General features: G+C 49.2%; 1 long non-coding RNA gene across 1 annotated transcript; it reads right to left on the bottom strand.

Annotated features, from left to right (window-relative positions):
• Positions 1-3,740: 3,740 nt before the first annotated feature.
• LOC115899626 lies at positions 3,741-21,629 on the bottom strand. The gene is made up of 4 exons (XR_004059248.1): positions 21,474-21,629; positions 4,560-4,796; positions 4,135-4,230; positions 3,741-3,862 (listed from the first exon to the last, which is right to left on the bottom strand). It is a non-coding gene; the product is annotated as an uncharacterized LOC115899626 (long non-coding RNA).
• Between the last annotated feature and the right edge of the window lie 583 nt (positions 21,630-22,212).

Here is a 22,212-nt window from a genome sequence, read left to right as displayed (position 1 = left end):
GGAGCAGCAAGGGAGGAAGGAGACACCCGCCTAGCCAGCCAGAGCAGCTGAATCAACCCTGGCAATCAGTGGGGTGACAGATGTCGCAGCCAGATCGCCCTTACATCCAAAACTGGATATTGTTGAGAACAATAAAACACATTCCCAACCCTCCAGAAAGTGGGGACTTTTTGATCAGTTGGAGGGAAGTGCATTTGAGGAGAGAAGCCACAGTAAATATCTGCACAGGATTACCATAATTCCCAGTGGAATCAAATGGCCCCTGTGGAGCATATCCCTGTCCCCAAGGAGCCTGTTCCCTTCGCTCTGTCTCTGTGGCTTTGTCATCACGCATTTTCTGAATTCAGCATACTGTAGGTTTCACAAGACTGTAGTTGCACACTGAGTAGTGAATTTGGATCTCTGGGTTTCCCAACTGGTGAAAGCCACTGCTGCGGCACGACGGAGGGCCGAAGGGCAAGCTGGGGAGACGCTGCGGCAAGAGGGTCACAGAGGGCCTTTGCCATGCTGTGCACTGCGGCCGGCAGCTTGGAGTGGGGAGGAGTCTTGATCTTTTTTTTTTTTTTTTTTTGAGACGGAGTTTCGCTCTGTCGCCCAGGCTGGAGTGCAGTGGCCGGATCTCAGCTCACTGCAAGCTCCGCCTCCCGGGTTTACCCCATTCAACTGCCTCAGCCTCCCGAGTAGCTGGGACTACAGGCGCCCGCCACCTCGCCCGGCTAGTTTTCTGTATTTTTTAGTAGAGACGGGGTTTCACCGTGTTAGCCAGGATGGTCTCGATCTCCTGACCCCGTGATCCGCCCGTCTCGGCCTCCCAAAGTGCTGGGATTACAGGCTTGAGCCACCGCGCCCGGCCGAGTCTTGATCTTTTGGTTGGTTCTTACGCAGACACCTGACAGGCCTCTTCCTGTTTTGTTCACTCTTTGGATAGTTTCAGATGAAGCGAAAAAGGGCCCCCGAAGGAGCTTTGCTTACCACTAGAGGGAGGAACACCCCAGGCCCATGCTGCCTAGAGGACAAGGGCCCGCAGCACAGGAAAAGATTTACCACACTTCCCCCCAGCAACCCTCCTCCCTCCAGCTGGGCAGGAAGCCACCTGCCCCAGCAACGGTCACTGCTGGGGTCACACTCTTCTTGTGCATTACATTTCCAGATCTGATTTCTGCGTGAAGCCGCAGCATCCTCCTTGGTGTTCTTTGAAAGCTCTGTGTTTTTCCAGCTGTTCCACAAACCTTTGTTGGCCCGGGCTGCCTTGCACATAGCTTTCCAAAATTACTGAGGCTATAGACATTCTTTCCACCCGCAGTATCCGCACTGACCCCTCCACCGTTTGTGAATGCAAATCCTTACCCCATCTTAAGAGTTTGTCTCACTTCCGGGTATCAAAAAAGCTGTGTGCGTCACTCTTGGCCCGCGAGTAGCACTGGAAAGGGGTCACTGGGCACAGCCGGGATTAACTTCCTCTATTCTGGAATTTCATAGAAATAGAATCACACAGTATGTCCTTTTCTGTGTGACTGTGTTTGGCCAACATATTGTCTGTGAAATTCACCCATGTGATTGTATGTATCATTTAAGTCATTATTAAATGTGGTCATTCTTAAATATGGTCAGCAATATTTCACTTACAAACAGACCAGTTTGTTTATCTCCTTATCGATGAATGCTTGGATTATTTCCAGTTTTTTACTATTTTGAATCAGGTAACTATGACCATTCTTGTGCAAGGCCTCTTCTGGATGTGTGTGCTCATTTATCTTGTGTATATTCCTAGGAGTAGAATGCTTTCCCTGTAAGTGTATGCTTCACTTTATTAGAAACAGCCAGTTTTGGCTGGGCATGGTGGTTCACGTCTGTAATCCCAGTACTTTGTAAGACTGAGGTGGGCAGGTCACTTGAGGTCAGGAGTTCGAGACCAGACTAGCCAGCATGGTGAAACCCTGTCTCAACTAAAAATACAAAAATTAGCCAGGAGTGGTGGTACAAGCCTGCAGTCCCAGCTCCTTGGAGGCTGAGGCAGGAGAATCGCTTGAACTCAGGAGGTGGAGGTTGCAGTGAGCCAAGATTACACCACTGCACTCCAGCCTGGGCAATACAGCAAGACTTCATCTCAAAAAAAAAAAAAAAAAAAAAAAGAAAGAAGAAAAAGAAACAGCTAGTTTTCCAAAACGGTGTTTTAATATACATTTAATCTTAACAACAACAGTCAGCTCACAATTGCTTATTAAGCACCTATTAAGTGCCATGCACTATTCTGGGTGCTAGGATAGAGCAATGAATAAGACAGGCAAGGTCCCTGTCAGTAAGACACATTCTCATGGGGGAAGATGGGCAATTCAACCTAAATAAATACTGACGATTAAACCAGGCACTTTTGCTCACGCCTGTAATCCCAGCACTTTGGGAGGCCGAGGCAGGTGGATCACTAGAGCTCAGGAGTTTGAGACCAGCCTGGGCAACATTGCACCTCATCTCTACCAAAAATACAAAGAGTTAGGCATGGTGGTGCCCACCTGTAGTCCCAGCTACGCAGGAAGCTGAGGTGGAAGCGTGAGGGGCAGAGGTTGCAGTGAGCTGAGATTGTACCACTGCACTCCAGCCTGGGTGACAGGACGAGTCCCTTGTCTCCAAAATAAATAAATAAAAACAAAAAAACCTGAAGATTATTTCAGGTGCTTGTATGTGGTGCTATGGGAAACGGAGTGACATGCTGGAGCACTGTGGAAGGGTGCTATTCTACTTCAGTGTTCAGGGATGGTCTCTTTGAGGAGCTCACAACTGAGTTAAGACCTGAGAGACAGGGAAGATGTGGCCCTGCAGAGCTTCGGGAAGAGACTAGAGGCAGAAGGAACAGTAGCTGCAACTGCCCTGGGACACGAAAAAGTGTGGTGGTGGCCAGGTGCGGTGGCTCACGCCTGTAATCCCAGTACTTTGAAAAGTCAAGGCAGGTGGATCACCTGAGGTCAGGAGTTTGAGACCAGCCTGGCCAACATGGTGAAACCCCGTTTCTGCTAAAAATACAAAAAAATTAGCCAGGTGTGGTGGTGTGTGCCTGCAATCCCAGCTACTTGGGAGACTGAGGTGTGAGAATCACTTGAATCCAGGAGGTGGAGGCTGTGGTGAGCCAAGATCACGCCACTGCACTCCAGCCTGGGCAACAAGAGCAAAACACTGTCTTAAACAAAAACAACAACAAACTATGGTTTGGAGGAGAGAAAGAAGGTACCACCCGAGCCAGGCACACAAGTCATTCATTCACTCCTTCAACAAATAATATGTAAGGAGTTTTGCTCTGTGTCAGGCACCATTCTAGGCTCTGAGGATCCAGCAGTGAACAAAATACACAAACATCCTGCCGTCAGGGAACAAGGAGAGAGCAGGTAGGAGGGCAGGGAGGAGGAAGAAGAGGCCAGGTGAAGTAGGACCATGTTGACCACGGAAAGGAGTTTGGATTTTCGCCTGGAGCATCAGGAAGCCATGGAGGGATTTTAAGCAGAGATGTGACGATGATGTAACTGACAGCAAGGATGGAGGCAGGGAAACCCATTAGAAGGTCATGTAGTGATTAAGACTGGAGATCATAGGCTGGGATGACCACTGTGACTGGAAACAGTGAAGATGATCTGCACTCAGGAATATTTTAGAGGTTAGCCAAGAGGATTTAATAAAAGATTGATTACGGGGTGAGCAAAAAGAGAAATTCAATTATAATTCTAGGCTCTTCACCTGAGCAACTGGGTAGATGCTGGTACCACGCACTGAGATTGGGATGATGAGGAGGAAGGACTTGGGTAAGGAAAAGCAGTAGTTCCTTTTCACCAGCTGTATAATGCAAATGGATGTTCCAGCAGAAATTATCAAGTGGCTAAAAGAATTAGGGGTTCATGAGACAGAGTGAGCCCGAAGATCCAACATTGCAAATCATCAGTATATAGGCAGCCTTTAAAGCTACAAGGTGGAAGGAGATCACCTAGGAGGAGAAAGTAGGCCAAGAAGAGGACAGAGAATGCCTGGAATATGCTGAGAATGTGAAGTTCCATTTTGCAGATGAGGAGACAAGGCTCAGAGAAATTACACCATCACCCAAGGTCAAACAGTCTGATGAAGCTGGTCTGACTCCAGGGTCTGTATACTTACCCACTTCACTCTAATCCCTGAGGTTTCCGAGCTCTGCCATTTAGATGTCATATGACCTCAGCAAATGACTTAGCCTCTCACTTTCAGTTTTCTTGTCTATAAAGTGGGGATAACAATAATTATACATTCCACATAGGGCAATGTGAGCATAAAATAAATTAATATAATTTAAGTGCTCAGGACAATACATGGCTCACAGTGATATTAGCTAGTATTGTTACATAAGCCACAGGGTCAGAGCATGCAGGCCTCAGAGGGAAAAAGAATAAAAATTTCTGAATCTACACAACCAGGTGAGCTGGCTCCAGATGTCACAGTAAGGGATCTGTGGCATCAACCAGTGGCTGAAGAGAGTAGGTCTGTCTCAGATAGGAACTCTTACACCTGCGGCCACAGCAACAATTGGTCGCAGGGTGTGGACATACCTTTGACCCCGTCCTCACGCAGGTGAACTGTGGCACTTTGGGATCCAGTCAGTAATGGAGAGGTTAAGGCTTCAGGTGGAGGACACAGTGGCTCAGGCCAGGAATGAAACCAAGTGAGGAATGGACTTTTTCCCAAAGTGTACACAGAAATGCCTCCTACTCTACTCTTGCTGGCATTTGCTGTTTGGCCATGACTCAGGATTCCTCCACGTAGCACCTATTCCATAAAATCCACATCTGAAAGAAGAGAAGAGAAAGATCTAGTCAATATTGAATGTAGTTTATGCACATGAGGCAAACACCTGTTTTTCGTGAGCACAGTTTCTTTTGCCCCCACTTCCTTAAAGTTACTGCCCGACCCACTCCCTATGTGGCTCACAGACTACAACTCCCTGTCCTCAGAGGTTGTCCAAATGATAAATGCATGATTCAAGCTGCAGCAACCCAAAATTTTCCCCGTGGGTTTTACAGTAGATACCAGGAAAACAATCTCTTTTTCCTTGGGGGTTGCAAAGCTGTAAGGACATCTGCACGTAGCTGTGCCTCCGTAGCGGCCTTTGCCCATCAGCCACGAGTGAGAACAGAGCCTGCAGAGAGAGGTAAAAACCAAGACATGGAGAGCTCCGGTAGCTTCATTTGAGCCCCTCAGTCGCTGTTCACTGTTGTCTGGGCCCACCCATTATTAAACTTTTTTGTTTTTGTTTTAGTTTTTTTTTGAGACGGAGTCTCGCTCTGTCGCCCAGGCTGGAGTGCAGTGGCCGGATCTCAGCTCACTGCAAGCTCCGCCTCCCGGGTTTACGCCATTCTCCTGCCTCAGCCTCCCGAGTAGCTGGGACTACAGGCGCCTGCCACCTCACCCGGCTAGTTTTTTTATGTATTTTTTTAGTAGAGACGGGGTTTCACCGTGTTAGCCAGGATGGTCTCGATCTCCTGACCTCGTGATCCGCCCGTCTCGGCCTCCCAAAGTGCTGAGATTACAGGCTTGAGCCACCGCGCCCGGCCAACTTTTTAAGATTCATATTAGTTTCCGCTACTGGTAATTGTCACAGCCTTAGCTAAGACTCCCCTAAAAGTAATTCAGTATTGTCAGTTAGCTTTACAAATGATGAACCTAGCAGGTTAAAAGCTCCAATGCGGCCAGGCTCAGTGGCTCACACCTGTAATCCCAGCACTTTGGGAGGCCAAGGTGGGCAGATCATGAGGTCAGGAGATCGAGACCATCCTGGCTAACATGGTGAAACCCTATCTCTACTAAACATACAAAAAATTAGCCAGGCATGGCGGCGCATGCCTGTAGTCCCAGCTACTTGGGAGGCTGAGGCAGGAGAATTGCTTGAACCCGGCTTCAGCCTGGGCACCAGAACAAGACTGAGTCTCAAAAAAAAAAAAAGTTCCAATGCAAGATCTCGTGGCATTTAAATAAACTGACTACCTGATCTTATGTGGTCTATTTTTACTTTATCACCCTCCGTGTAGGGTACCTATTGGCTCCCGTGTCTTTTAAAGATTCCTTTAAAGAAAAAGCCCCAGCTCATGTGGCCAGGGTGTTTAGAGTCAAGGAGACACCAGATGGGCAGCATTTTGCTTGGGGAGCTAGAACATCTGTAGACAAGGAGACCAAAGACTCCGAATTAAAATCACACTGGACTAGATCAAGCTACCCTTTGGGCTTGAGTCTTTACAATTCTAGACCCAGTGAAAAGGTCCACTTGAATCATGAGTGCTTGAAGGGTTTAGTGCATTTCTAGACTCTCATGAATTCAAGCCTTCCTGGACAGAGTAAATCACTGGGTGGCATTTGTTTCATTCACATGCATGTACATATGTATATATATGTGTGTGTGCATACATGTGGTATATAAATGCATGTGTGTGTATGTGTATGCAGTGTATGTATATGCGCGCGCACACACACACACACACGTTCCAGCCTCACACACTTATTCAGAAAAATTGAATTAAAGAGACGGTAAAAAAAAAAATCAGAATTTCTTAAAACTTCTTCGAAAATCATCTCCTGGCCTTCACCTTATTATCTCTTGTGACATTTTCATCTCAAAGCTCTAAATTCTTTTCATAGCCCCTGAGTAGGTGACGGCCACTTGAGAACAGTCTTGTATTGTCTTGCTTTCGTTTGGAAAGCAAGGTGGGCAGGTGATTTGAGGAGCTGGAAGAAGAGAGGGTACATTTTTCCTGTACCTCAGATCTGGCAGTCCCAGGTTTTAGAAGCTACAGAAAATGTAGCACTTGATTAGCCTGGGAGAGAGGAGACCCAGGAGGCCCAGAACTAGAAGCAAATGTGGGTTTGAAGTGTTATTCTCGTCTCCTCTAGGCCAGTCTCTCCTCATTGTTCTCACTGCCTGAAACAGCTGTTTTCTAAAAAGTAACTCTCTCCTTGCTGAAACAGAGCTTTCGTCTGACTATTGCATTCCTGTATAGGAATGAGGAAATTGGGAGAGAGGACCAAGTTTCCATGCAGCCACCTCGCTGCCAGAGGAGGCAGACGCTGTGGGCATGTGTGGGTGGCGGTGCCCCTGTCTTTATCGTTGTGCTGGTGACTACAATCAGCCTCTTAGAAGATGGTAATAGGATTCTTGTAGAAAGCTACAAAATCATCTGTGGCAGATGGTAGAAGGTTAGGTTCTGATTTTTCTTATTCTACTATTATTTTTCTTGAGAAATGTGCTCATCAACGGCCCGCTTTCTTGTGCTTTATTTGGACAAAGCCACAAATTAATTTTTAATCATTTTTATCTGACCTTCCTTTAGTCATCAATTCAAGGAGCATTATTATCTTTTAGAAACAAAAGTAAGTCATTATCCAGCCTCTTCCCTCTGCCCCTCCCACGCAATTTTTTTTTAACACTGAAAAAATGCTTTAAATTTCTCTGAACCTACAGAGATGATATTTACCATTGCTATGAGTGCCCTGGTGATGTGTGATTTCATTTTCTTCTTGGCTGGGGGGCAGGGTTGGGCTATTGTGTTTTGGTTATTTTTTACTCCCTCTCTTGACAGACGTAAAAGCAAAAAATATTATAGGCTCCAACAAAAAGAGGGGCTACCATTCATTAAATGCCCTCAACATGCAAGTGCCATGCTAAACAATGTACTGACATTATCTTATTAAATCCTCAAATTAATGCTGTAAGTAAGTACTATTATTACCCTGTTTTACAGATAAGGAGACCGAGACTTGTAGAAAGAAACTTGGTGTCCAAGATCAGATGGCCAGGATGTGGCAGAACTGCAACTCCAAGCCAGAGAGCTCCACTCCAAAGCCAGCGCGATGAGATGGCAGATTCTTCTATTTTCCCTAATGAATTCTAGTTGTATTAGTGGTGGTCTCTGGGCTTCAGGGGAGTTTTTTCCTAATTTCAAACTCTTGTTTGGGGCCAGATGTTAAAATGCTCATTTATGGAAAGAGAGTTGGGCATAAGTTATGGAGGCACTGGCCTGACCTTAAACATGCAAGGTAGACCCAACATTTTGCAAATGAAGAAATTAGAGTATGGTGTTTCTGTTAACTATTGCTGTGTAGCAAACCACCCTAAAATTTGGTGGCTTAAACCACAAAACCATTTGTACTGCTCCCAATTCTGTGGGGCAAGACTTTGCGCAGAGCCCAGAAGTACCATTTGGGGATGATTCCATGTGGCATGGGCCAGGCTTGCCTGATTATGACTAGGGCATCTCTCTATGACTAGGGCCTCCCTTGTACTTGGGGCCCTGGGGTTGGCTACAGGCCTTCTGCCCAGCAGGACAACCTGGACTTTATATGGTGGCACAGGGTGGCAAGAGAGGGAAAATAGAAGCTGCCAAGCCAGTAAGTCTAGGCCTAGAACTGGAATAGCACCCTTTCTGTCTCATTCTTTGGGTCGAAGCCAGTTATGAGCAGTGTAGTCTCAAGGGGAGGGACACTGACTCTACCCAGTGATGAGAGGAATAGCATGTGAACACAGGGATGGCCTGTTCATTGCCATCTCTGCAGACTGTCACACACAGTGACTTGTAGTGGCAGATAGCCAAGTGTTAAGCTAATATTACAGAAAATCCCACTCTGGCTGCTTTCCTGGAAGGGAAAAGATTCCCTTTAGACATTATGCTGTGTTTTGACTCTCTCAGCCTAACAATTAAACGTGGGAGGTATTTTAGCAGGGACAGGGGCTGGCATCACTCATCTTTTCCTGTGGGAGGTGAGAGTCTCATAGGCCTATGTGACCTGTCGAGGCCAGTTGGGGGCAGGGGACACCTTCCCTTAATCTAAACAGCCTGCATATTCTCTTTGCCAAGAGAGAAGCCCAGGCAAAGAAAAGGCGGCAGAGGGTGGTCACTCCACTGAGGACACAGAGGCAATGTGGCCAAGGATGTTACAGAGGCTGCCAAAGTGAGTGGGGAAGAGAAAACTGGCTCCATCCACCTAAAATGATCAGCCCAATCTACCGCTAGTGAAAAACGGACCAATGGCCTCGTCAAGAAGAATTTAGTGATAAAGGAATCTCAGGCCTCAACTAGCAGAGCATTTATAATCATTTTATCAAGCTTGTCCACCCACCTGAGCAAAGAGCAAACCACAAATTCAAGGTCAAATGTAAAAATGTGTACCTGGGGTGGAAAAGCAAGGTGGATTACATCCAGATGAAGAATAATTTAAAGCAGAGAACTGTTAGAGTCAGAGGCAGCCTAGGAGATCCAATTTAGTCCAATCCCAAGTTCTGCATGAGAAGACTGAGATCCAGAGAAATGAGGGGCCTGCCAGGTGCCACAGCTCTGTTAGTATTGCATTGATAATGAGCACTTAGTAAGCACTGACTAGATTAGGTGTTCTCTTTGGTGATGAGAATTCAAGGTGGAATAGGACATAATCCTTGCCTTCAAAGAGCTGACTGTCTGAGGGTGGGGAGAAGGACATGAAAAGCAATGATTCCAGAACAATGTGGAGTTACAGCATTCTGAGGGGACTGTGGGAACCCAGAGTGGTGGCCCTAGGACCAGAGCTCCACTTCTCACTCAGCTCCAGGTCCCTTGCTTCATGTCTATGAGCTCTGAGTGGAAGAAAGTTTGTTTTAACAACAACAAAAAAAAAACCCTGCCTACTGAGCTGTTCATCAGAGCTACATTGTGATTTAAAAGAAAGCGTAGTCTTACAATCTTATGTGCATTAATAAGAAAAAATCCTAACTGCGCCTGGCATTTGGGCAGATCCCAACAGAGCCTTCACACATCTCACATCACACACAATCTCATGACACATGGCCCCACCACCAGTCCTGAGGAAGGCAGCCACCTTTCATCCAGAGCCTCTGACTTCCAACAGCTTCACTGAGCCAGTAAATGAGACATATTCTGGCTGGAGCCTCTGGAGAACCAGACCAAGAATGGACTTCGCCACCAGCATTCACAATTGGCCCTATGCCAACTCAGAATACTGGTTAAAAGGTGTGTCCAGATCTAATGAGAGCCTAAGAGGCACCTTTCCACCTGCATGATAGAGAAGCGAGCACAGACCTGGGTGTTACTTAAGTCCTCTGAGCCTTAGGTTGCCCATCTGTGCAATGGGAATCATCATCTTCACCTAGAGGAGGCCAAATGTGTGTCAGCTGCTGACTTGAGGGCTTGTTTAGTCCTCACAGCATCCTGTGAGTTACCAGTGATAATGACTCCATTTTACAGATGGAGAAATTGAGGACTGGAGAGCTTAAGACTCCTTGCCCAAGGCCACCCAACTAGTGAGCAGGAGGGGTGAGATTCAGCCTCATATGGCCTCCAGGAAATCGGCACAATTAACGGTCTGCTACAACATTTCCGAGGAGGAACTGAGACTCTCTACACACAGTCAGTCCCCTCTCTTGCTTCCGCCCTCTTTCCTTGTGTCTCCTGGGTTCCTGACCAGGTGGCCTCCTACTCTCTGGCCTTCTGTGGCTCTTAGCATCTGCCAGGTCCCCCTGTAACCCTCAGCGTCTGCCCCAGGAGACCTGTTTTCTCAGGGCTTCAGAGCCCCCAGAGTCCCACTAACCTCCTCAGGGCAGCTCAAGGCTCTTGATCCCCCATCCTTCAGCTCCCACACCCCAGCAATACCGCCCTTCCCTTCCAGCCCCCGGGGAGGCAGTGGAGTGTGATGGTTTTCAGCCCGGTTTTCCTAGGAGAGAGGAGAGGAGGGGGCATGGAAGGTTCCTTCCTTTGCTTCTGTCCTGGCCAACTCAGCCAAGAGGGCCACTAGAGAGCAAAAGCATCCAGTACAGCTGACCTTCACCGAGGACTCAGGGCACCAAAAACCTTCCAGGCAAAAATCTCCCCTCCTCCTCACCAGAAATTGCAGTGAGTGTTGCTCCCCACCCCCACCCCATTTTATACACAAAGAACAGTGCCCAATTCCGCCTAACTAGCGAGTGGCAGAGGGGGAATTCAAACCCCTGTCCATCTGCTGCAGCGCCCACACCCTCTCTATTTCCACACAAGAGGAGAGGTAAAGGGCCAGCGAGTGTTGAGTGGCTCCAAATGTCACCCCTAGCCCAGCAGCGGTGGCATCACCAGGGAGCTTGTTAGAAATACGGACTCTCAGGTCCCTCCCTAGACCTACTGAGTGGGAGCCTGTGTTTAAACAAGATCCCAGGGGATTTCAAAGCCCATCAAAGCTTGGGAAGCCTAGGTCTGGGTCCGTAGTTCGCCACTCTGGCTGAACAGTGGAGTCAGCTGGGGAACTTTACAAAATGCAAGTGGTGCCCGGACTCCACCCCCGTGGCTCCGAGTTCATTGGTCTGGACATCAGGAATTTTTACATCTCCCAGTGATTCTAATGGACAGCCACCTCTGAGAAGCGCCAGGCAGGAGAAGGGGAAATCCTGAAGGCAGTGGGCGGGGCGGGGTGGGGGGAGGTGGCCACCAGCGACTTGCCACCCCTCCCGAAACAGAGCCAGCGGAGGAGGGTGTGACGAGCATCAGGGAGGCGGGGAGACACAGTGACAGGACGGTGACAGTTTGGGTGTCCTTTCCGCAGGTGCGCGCGAGGGGGCGGAGGGACAGGGGTTTCCTCCTTGGGAACTCGGGCTGTCCTGCAGCCAGGGAAGGCCGCGACCTCTGGGGGTCCCTGCCCTCTTCGAGCGCCCCTTGCCGAGGGAAGCCGGTTCGGCGAGCGGTGCGCGCAGGCTCAGAGGCGTGAGAGCAGGCTGGGCGGCGGCGTGGCCGGGAGCGGGTGACTCACAGGGCGGGGGCGGCTGGGGGCGACCGCGGAGCCAACTGCAGCAGCAGCTGGCCCAGCCTGCGCCGCAACAGCCTGTGCGGCTCCGGGAGGGAAAGGAGCGAGGCGGCTCCCAGGTGTGGCGCGGCCCTGGGAGGGCGCGTGCGAGCGCTCCTTTGTTTGGTGCGCGCACAGCCCCGGGCCCCTGGCCTGAGCGCTAGCCTTCCCGAGCTGAGTCACGGCTGCAGAGCCCGCGGGCGGCCACACTGCCCCGCCCGGAAGGATGCGGCCTTTTCCTGAAGCTGGCGAGTCAGATGCGGTGGCAGGGACAAAAGCCAGGGGAAGGTGGCTTCTATTCTACAAAGCCCTTTAGGGAAGAGGGAAGTCAGGCCTCCCTCACCCAGTGCGAGCCCGTCACGATGGTCACCCAGGCACTCATGCAGAAAGCCAGCTAGCGGCCGCTAGCCCTGAGGATGCCACCCCCAAGGGACTCATTGCTTTAAGTCACCCATCCAGGGGCTTGAGGCAAAGCTCCAAGACAGACCTGTAGCAGCATGGCCCAAAAGGTTCCTCTGCTGCCCCAGTCCCATACCTGCCTGAGGTATGGAGATTCAGGCTGAGTCGGCTGACCTGCAGTCATCTGGAAGCGTTGTCAGAAATGCAGATTCTGCAGTGCTGTTCCCAGAGGATGAGATTCAGCAGAACTGGGTAAAGCCATGAAACCTACATTTAATAAGTGCCCCTGGGGTTTTTTTCAGCAGGGGGTTGGTACACTTCGTTTTGCTTTTGTAGAAGATCGCATGAACACAGATGTGTTAACCACATATGGGTACCACTGAATGACAGTGAGTTGAGGAATTTGCTCAAGGAGACACAGCTAGCAGTTGGCAGAGGTGGGAGTCAACCCAGGGTCACCAGGCCCTCAAGTCTGTGTTTCTAAGCACAGGCCAAACCTCTACAGCAGTTCCCTAGGAGCTTCTAAACGCTTCCTTTGTACTTTTGTGTTATCCAATACCACCCGAAATAAGCAGCATCAGCTGACACTCTTCTACCTTTTGATTGTACAGGGATGTTATGGTATGTGGATCTGGATATGTTGTAACTTAAGCCTATCAGTCACTAATAAACATGAACACCCAGAAGGGTCTATTATGTCTAGATGGAAGCCAACTCGAATGGATTTTTATATAATCTCTAGTTTAAAGGCTGCTAGTCTATCAAAAGAGGACAGAGAAAAAAAAAAACTCTGAAAATTAGATTTAAGACAGATTTATCCCTTTGCTTGGCAAATGTCATCTTATCCTGTTAACAGCCCGCAATGAAAAAAGTTAACAAAAAATAAATTACATTTTCAACAATTCGCTTGAAGTGCAGGCACAGATGTCTCTGGGGGCAGACTGCCTTGGCTCAAATCTCAGCATTTCTACTTCCTGAGCTGTGTGAACTTGGGCAAGTTTGTAACCTCTGTGCCTCGGTTTTCCTGTCTGAAAAAATGTAGACATAAATATTTGTCTTATACTTACTACGTGTTGGATATTATATGAAGAGATTTGCAGGTGTTATTTTATGTAATTCGCACTTTACAAAGGAGGAAACTGCAGCACAGGGGGCGAGGTACCAAGGTTGCCCCATCTCGGTTCAGGCCTTCTCCCGCTGAGGCCCCCCACCCCGCCCTTGAATACGCCTCCTCTCTCCTGATTGGCTGTCAGGCATGAGTCGTGAGTGCCCCCATGGACGCTCAGAATGGCTAACATTTTTTTGAACAATAACTATGTGTGCCATGAGCTAAACACTTTACTTAAATTCGTTCATTTAATTTTTGCTATCACCTCATGAGATGGGAATGATTACTTTCATCTCCAGCTCTCAGGGGAGGAAACAGACGCATATATATATAATACATGTTTTTGTTTTCTGTTTGTTTTCCAAGACAGAGTCTCACTCTTTCGCCCAGGCTGGAGGGTAGTGGCATGATCTCTGCTCACTGCAACCTCCACCTCCTGGGTTCAAGTGATTCTCCTGCCTCAGCCTCCCGAGTAGCTGGGATTACAGGCTCCAGCCACCTCGCCCAGCTAATTTTTGTATTTTTAATAGAGATGGGGTTTCACTATGTTGGCCAGGCAGGTCTCGAATTCCTGACCTCGTGATCTGCCCACCTCGGCCTCCCAAAGTCCTGGGATTAGAGGCATGAGCCACCGCGCCCAGTCAGAGGCATAGAGATATTGAGAAACTTACCCAAGATCACACTGCCAGGAAGGGACAAAGCCAGAACCTACACGGTGGCAGTCTGGCTCCCGGGCCTGGGTACCTAGCTGCTCTACTGTGCTGCTGATGTTATATAATCACATGCATTAATATTATATAACAAGGGAGGTGGGCTGCCTACTCTCCTGACCCCTCAGAGCAGTGAGGCTGAGATTTTTCCTTCCTGCTAGCACCCTGACTTTTGGTGCAAAGGCTTTCTTCTATTTATTAATTTAATTTAACTTAACTTTTTTTGTGACAGGGTCTCACTCTGTCACTCACACTGGAGTACAGTGGCGTGATCTTGGCACACTGCAACCTCTTCCTCCTAGGCTCAAGCCATCCTCCTACCTCAGCCTCCCAAGTAGCTCAGATTACAGGCATGCACCATCACGCCCAGCTAATTAAAAAAAAAAATGTAGAGAAGAGGTTTTGCCGTGTTGCCCAGACAGGCCTTGAACTCCTGGGCCCAAGCAATTCACTCGCCTTGACTTCCCAAAGTACTGGGATTATAGGCATGAGACACTGCCTCCAGCCCTATTTATTTTTGAGGGAGTTTATGGTTTTCCTAGCCCTTGAAAATCAGTGTTTATATGGGGCAGTTCAGAGGGGCTTAGGAAAAGCCTTGGGTGCAAGGAAGTATCTGATCCACAGGGTACACGCTGGCAGTCTTGCACAGAGGCACGTTGAGAGCCAGGGAAGTGCCATGAACTAGTGTAAACACTTTACCTGAATTAAGTCAATGTGGTTCCCCAGCCTGGGGCTAAGCAACGCCCCCTGGAGGCAGGGGAATGGTTTGCAAGCATTGGCTCCTCCCGGAGGACTTGGGTTTAGCCTCCACACTGGCCTGGTAGCTGGCTGGGAGCCTGACACTGGCCCATGTGTGTGGCAACTCTTCTCACACAGACTTGTTCCTCCTTGCCCCTTCTCTCTCCCCTCTCCTCTCCCGCCCCTTTCTACTCTAGTCTCTTGTCTCTAACCTTCTCCAAACTGTCTCCTTCCCACCCCATCCCTCCAGGTAACCCTCCTTGTCTTTGGGGCCGGAGTATTTGTGGAGGCAGCAGCAGTAGTGTGGGGGAGGGCAGTGAAGTCTCATTCTTGTCTCTTGTCTTTCTAGTCTATTGTTACGATAAAAAAAAATACTCCATACCACGCATCCCTCAAGCCTTCCCTTTTGATTCTTGCTATGGAGTGAATTGTGGCCCCTACTCCCTCCATATTCATATGTTTGAGCTCTAACCTCTGTGTAATGGTGTTTGGAGATGGGGTCTTTGGGAGGTAGTTAGGAGTAGATAAGGTCGTGAGGGTAGGGCCCTCATAAAGTAGGTGAGGTCATGAGGGTGGGGCCCTCATGATGGGATTAGTGCCTTTATCAGAATAGATCTCAGAGCTTGGGCACTCTTTCTCTCTCTCTCCCCTCCCCTTTCCTCCCCTCCCCTTTCCTTCCCTCCCTTCCTCTCCTCTCCTCTTACTCTCCTGTCTCTCTTCTTTCTCTTCTCTCTCTCAGAGAAGGAAGCCATCTGCTACCCAAGGGGAGAGCTCTCACCAGACACTGATCTCCTGGCATCTTGATCTTGATTTTGGATTGTCTAGCCTCCAGATCCATGAAAAAATAAATGCCTTTCCTGATGTTTATAATATTTTGTTATGGCAGATCAAGCTCACTAAGACAATGATCAGAGACCTGTAAAACTCTGAACTTCTTGAGACAATAAGGATGCCTCTAACAGACTTGGGAAGAAGTCCTGCACAAAGAGCTGGGGGAAAACAGGAAGAAAAGCACACAGAATACTCCTTCAAGGCAGGCATTGGCATACCTTCCACTGTGCACCAGGTTCTGTGCTAAGCTTCACCTTGGAGTAACCCTGCTTCTGGGGGTGAAGCTATTATATCTGGGTGCGTATTGGCCAGCCGACCCTCCAGGCAGCCCTTAATTCTTGCTTCTCAAACTTACTTCCAAGGACAGAGAAAGATGACCACTGCCCTCACCCCACTAAAGAACTTAGCAAGCACCTATGGCCCAGAGGAGACTATCTCTACTTCATTTTACTCTCCACACCCAGACTTGGACCACACTTGGAAAAGAACCAGCCAGTGCTGGAGGCTGCATATTGTAGATAGCAGGACTCCACTCACATCTCAAAGCTCCTCCCTGCCCATTCCCATGGTCCCTCCAGCCCTTGGGCAATGCTACCAATAAGAAGGAAAAATGAGCTGGATTTCACTTCCTTTGGTGCAGATGTAAATAAACAGAATTGGCCCAAACTTGGGCAGCAGAAGTGGAGGAAAAGAAGAAAGGCAACTGGCCAGGCGCAGTGGCTCACACCTGTAATCCCAGCACTTTGGGAGGCCCAGGCAGGCAGATCACCTGAGGTCAGGAGTTCAAGAGCAACCTGGGCAACATGGTGAAACCCGTCTCTACTAAAAATGTACAAAAATTAGCCAGGCGCGATAGCTACTTGGGAGGCTGAGGCAAGAGAATCTCTTGAACCCGAGAGGTGGAGTTTGCAGTGAGCTGAGATCATGCCACTGTACTCCAGCCTGGGTGACAGAGAGAGACTCTGTCTCAAAAAAAAAAAAAAAAAAAGAAGAGAGGCAACCACCAATACTTATGAAGCCTCTGATAGGTACCAATTGCTTTACTTAAATGCCACCAGTAAACCCCTGAGACGCACAGGCTGGGATTGTTAAGGCAACTTGCCCAAGGTCACCCAGCTAGAAAAGGCCAGAGGCGAGTGAGAGGGGAGCTCCAGAACCACCCCAAACACACTGCCTCCCCCACAGCACTGCCTCCCCGACACTGCCTTCAAGAAAGAGAAATCGAGGGACCTGGACAATTTGCAAGCTAACTGCTCAGCTTCTGGACTCATCCCCTGCATCCGTCAGAAGTCCCTGCAGATGCCCAGCCACTAAGCCAGTGCTCTCCTCTTGGGCTGCACTTGGAACTGGGTGGACAGTTGTAAAAGGAATACTAGTGCCTGGGCCCACCCCTTCTCCCCACTCCCAGTTCCTCATTTAATGGTCTGAGATTCAGCCTAAGCATTGGGCTTTTAAAGCTTCCCAGGTAACCGTTGCCCTCCGGAATCCATATTACCTTCATCTGTAAGATGTGGCTGATGATGTCTCCCAAACAGGGTGGTTGTAGGAATGAAGTGTGAGGGGCCTAGGAAGAGAGGCCTGGAAAGAGGGAAGAGGACTGCTCATCGCCGGGCTGAGGCTGCAGCCACCCTGTGCTAGGTGCTGTGCTACAGCCTGGGTCACTCTGCCAGGACCTATAGGGCTCCCTGCTTGGGGCATGGTGCCCCGACCCTCAGCTCATGTCTGCACAGATCCTTATAGCTGATGGAACCCTTTGTTCTGAGAGATGAGGTTGGCACACTGTGGCCTCAATGTTTGTCGAATAAACAAATGAAGATGTCCTTTGATCTTCACAACAGCTTTGAGAAGCAAAATGAAAAAGGATTCTCCCTTGACCCCATAGAAAGGGAAGTTTGGACTCATGTCAAGGTGCTGTCACTAGCCATGTGTTCCAGAACAGCAGTATAACTTCTCAAAGCCTCCATCTCTTCATTTGTAAAGCAGGACTTTCTCAAGATTGCCAGGTTATAGAACTATCCTGAAGAGCTGCTGAGACAACAGGGGGGAAACACTTCTATAAATGATTTTTTGATGAGGGAATTGAGTTTACAGGGGTTAAGTGACTTGCCCACAGTCTATCAATAAATTGTGCAGCCAGAACTTAAACTCAGGACCAGAGAGCTCCTGGGCATCAAACAAACAAACGAACAAACAAACAACAACAACAACAAAACCCCAAAACACTCAAATAATGCGTGGTTGGAGAGAAGGGATGCAGATATTTGAAGAACAGACCTGGGGCTGAGGTCTGTCCTGAGAGAGAGTTTGTTGAGTTGAACTTTGCAGGAGGAAAGGGCTAGGACTTTGGTAAAGATTTTTTTTTTTTTTTTTTTTTTTTTTTTTTTTTTTTTTTTGTGACAGGGTCTCACTCTGTCACCCAGGCTGGAGTGCAGTGGCACCATCACAGCTCACTGCAGCCTCGACCTCCTGGGCTCAGCCAGTCCTCCCACCTCAGGCTCCTGAGTAACTGGGATCACAGGCGCATGCCACCACATACCCAACTAATTTTTTTTTTTTTATTAGAGGTCTCACTATGTTGCCTAGGCTGGTCTCAAATTCCTGAGCTCAAGCAATCCTCCTGCCTTGGCCCCCCAAAGTGCTGGGATCACAAACATGAGCCACTGTGCCCGCCAGTGAAGATTTTTTTTTGACAGGAGGAGTGGCCTAGGAGAAAATTCAGAGATGAATAAGCAAAGTATTTCGTTTGTCCGCAACAGAGAACCTGAGAGGGAAACTAAGAGGGAGGAAGCAGCTGTGGGGGAGGAACATTTGCCATTTCCAGAGGACACTGCTGCCAGGAGAGGGGCTCTCTGCAGCCCGGAGAGCCGTGGAGAGAGGCCTCCTCAGCTCACAGTACAGGAGGAGGGGAGTCAGAGCTGCTCTGCGAGCAAGCTGCCCTGGAGGCACACTAGACAGGGAAGGGGCCGGGCATCACTGACCACCTGTCATGTCACCTGTGATCACAGTAGGATCGGGTGAAGGCCTTATACCCGCTGGTGTGATTGTCATTTTCTACCCCATTGTACAGGTGAGGCTCAGAGAGTTAGGTCACTGGCCACTTCCTAGAGTTCCTCCACCCCAGCACACCCTGGTTGCTCCTCTAGTGCATGCTGGGACCCCTCCAGCCCCAGAATCCACATGTCTGCTCTCCCCAGTGAACTCCAGGGTAGCTCCATGCAGGGGCCTGGCAGGCAGGCTGGCATTACCTAATGGCTGTCCGGCTGCTTTTGTCCCTTCATTTTTTTCAGGCTGCCTGACTCTAAAAGTCTCAGACAGACAAATGAGACTCCAGCCTTGTTCTGTTCGAGCTCCAGCAAAAGGAAGAGATCACAGGCTGTCGCCTCAATGAAGCAACAGCCAGATCCAAAGGCACAAAGCACTGGGGGCAGCGGATGTCTCTAGCGAACGACAAAGCCCAGGCCAGTGCCCTACTTACGGCTGTGACTTTTCTTCTTGGGCTCTGCCTTGTGCTGTGAGGTGCCTGGGGTCAGCATTGCAAGTGCTAGGACTTGATCATCAGCCAGCCTCCCTGGGGAGATGAGCCCTCATTAGGGCCACACCTCAGCATCCTAAAAACCTCTCCTACCTCAACCAGGCAGGTGTTTCTGGGTTCAGGGGAGAAGAATCCAGTCAGAGGAATGCATACTGCTACATGGCCTCAAACAGGCCTTCAGGCTTGGGGACTGGAGCTGACTGCCCAAGGCGGAACCGGTATAGGCTGCCCATCTGTAAAAGCAGCACTCTGCCACTCTGGGCTCCAGCTCCAAGGCTGTGGCACCTGCCTGGGAAAGAAAAGTCCTTGGAGAGGCTGAGGAGATCTGGCCTTATCCTGTCCTTGTCCTGGCTGGTAAGTGGGGTGGATAGAGCATCCCTGACCCCCTCCTTGAACTGTGAGCATCTCAAGGGCAGGAACTGTCCCCCATAGGACTTGCTATCTCCTGGCACATTAGCATTTACTGAGCTGTTTGGAGCGTTTTAAGTATGCTAATCCATTTAATCCCCACCTCAACCCTTGGAGGTGTTATTCCCATTTTTCAGACAGGGAAACTGACACACAGAGAGATTAGGTTCATAAAGCTCAAAAATGGAGACTTGAATCCACGCAGCCTGGCTCCAGAACCCAAATTATTAGCCATTATTCTGTACTGAATAAGTAAATAATACATGAATACATGGAGAAAGGAATGAACGGCTTGTAGAGAGAATGACGTGAAAGTTCTCTGTTCAAAAGTATTTCCTCTATTAACAGTTTCAAGGCCTGTGAATGTGCTATTGAAATGTACATTCAGTTTTAACTAATGTGCTATTCTCTTCAAAAATGCTCCTAAGAAATTGGGGTGACGGCAATTATTGGCCATGCTCTGTGGCCCCCGGAATGTCTAGGGGAGGCCCAAGCTCTGGGAAGAACTTAAGCTAATACATGAGGAGAAAGAAACAAGGAGTTGGGTGTTTCTCCAGAGAACCCTGCTAGTAATATTAATGATGTGGCACAGGGACAGGAACACAGGCTGTGAAGCCTCTGAGCTGGGTGTGTCTCTCACTGGCTTTGGGGCCTGGGGCGAGTCATGTGGCCTCCCTGAGCTCCAGTGGCCCTGTCTGCCAGGGAAATGCTGGTCCCTACCTGACAGCTTATGGTTAAATAAGCTATTGTAGTTAATGCATCTGGCACAGGATAGATGGTCAATAAATGGTAGCTGCTATTGTTATTACACAAATTATAGGCAAAAAACTCAAGACAGTAATGATCACCAGTCTGAGCCCCCTTCTTAAAGTGATGCTTGCACTGGTGATCCTATTTCTGGTCTCCTGGACACTCCAGTCATGATACTCCAAGGGCAATAGCTTCTTCTGCCAGTGTCTTTCCTGGTTATCTCCATCCCTTCTCCTGCCACTGCCTTGGCCTGGGTTCCCACTACCTGTCACCAGGACTCAGTCGAGTCTGAGAGATTGAGAGCATCTGTGGTAAAGCCAGCTGGAAGGAGTCCTGCTAACCAACCACCTCTGCTAAGCAGCCACCTCGGCTAAGCAGCCACCTCTGCTAACCAACCACCTCTGCTAAGCAGCCACCTCGGCTAAGCAGCCACCTCTGCTAACCAACCACTTCTGCTAAGCAGCCACCTCGGCTAAGCAGCCACCTCTGCTAACCAACCACCTCTGCTAAGCAGCCACCTCGGCTAAGCAGTCACCTCTGCTAACCAACCACTTCTGCCAAACAGTCACCTCTTCCTGTGTCCTCATCTTCTGGCTTCAACTCTGCCACTTGGTGCTCCAGCTTCTCTTCACTCCCCGCCCCCTTTTCTCACTCTTCTCTCTCTGATCATTCCATGGGTCTTTTTGGTTTTGGTTGAGTTCTAATTACATTCCTTAGCAGGTGGCAATGAAGACAGCTTCTCTCCTGCAAGTGCTCATCAAATGGTTGTGCACAATAAACTTGGACAAGAGGTAAAAAGAAGCCTGGCCCCTGGGGACAGGGATGGCGCAGTAGGAGAACCCCTCATGCAGCAAGTACTCCGACGATGCAGAGTGAAGATTTGCAAACTTGCCATGTGTCCTGGCATAATGCCATTTGTCTATCTGCCACACAATAACAGAAATTCTTCGTTCTGAGCACATGGAAGCTGAGAAGGTGGTTGGAGGCAACAGGTGCTTAATGAAAATGACCATGAAGGTCCTGGTCATTCACTCTGCCAAGGACTAATAATAATAACTAGCCTTTAGGGAAGGCGTCATAGTTTACTCCTTTCAAAAACTCTCACTTGAACCTCATGACCACCCCACGAGGTAGAGAGAGAAATGGTATCATGAAGCCCTTTTCAGACAAGGAAAGTGAAGTCTTGAGAGTTTAAATGACTTACCCAGGGCCCAGGCCACAGGGCTGAGCACCTGAACCATTTTCCCATCACTTCTCTCAGCTCCTTTCAGGGTTGCACACTCAGCCACTGACCTACCCAGCAGTCCCATGATGCACCATCCCCTCACTGGGCCCCAGGTGCTGAGCAGTTTTGAGAAAATCATGTGGCCATGAGGACTGTGACCAGCACAGACTCCAGCCTCCAGCCTCAGCCCTCTACTTGCTCCACACTTCTTTCCCATGCATGGCCTGCACTCTCGTCATTCCCCTTGACACACTTCCCCACTGTTTCCTCTGTCCTCTGATATCTCCTCTGACACTCAGCGAGTCGGCCTTGCCCCCTCTTCTTCCAGATGATTGAGCACATTTCAGCTCCACGCATACAAACACTCCCCACTCTTGTCTTCTCTCCTTCCATCCCAGTGCCACAGGAATTCTTCTTCCTGTTCGAGGCCTCCCCTCAATGCAGCCCTCAGCTCACCTGCTTCTGGCTGTCCAGGGTCCCATTCACCCACGATCCGTCAGCATCACTAGCCCCTTCCCGCCCATGAACATGCCCTGTTACCCCTCCGGACTTCCCTGCCTACTCTGCCTTCCTATTCAGCCTAACCTACTGAAAAAAAAAAGTCTGCACCAGGGTCTGTCAACCTCAGCACTCCTGACACTTCGCACCAGACAGTTCTTTGCTGTGGGGGCTGTCCTGGGCACTGTAGGACATTTAGCAGCATTTCTGGCCTCTACCC

This window comes from Rhinopithecus roxellana, chromosome 9, assembly GCF_007565055.1.
Source record: "Rhinopithecus roxellana isolate Shanxi Qingling chromosome 9, ASM756505v1, whole genome shotgun sequence".
In the NCBI taxonomy this organism is placed as follows: Eukaryota; Metazoa; Chordata; class Mammalia; order Primates; family Cercopithecidae; genus Rhinopithecus; species Rhinopithecus roxellana.
This window is presented reverse-complemented; position numbering and strand designations above follow the sequence as displayed.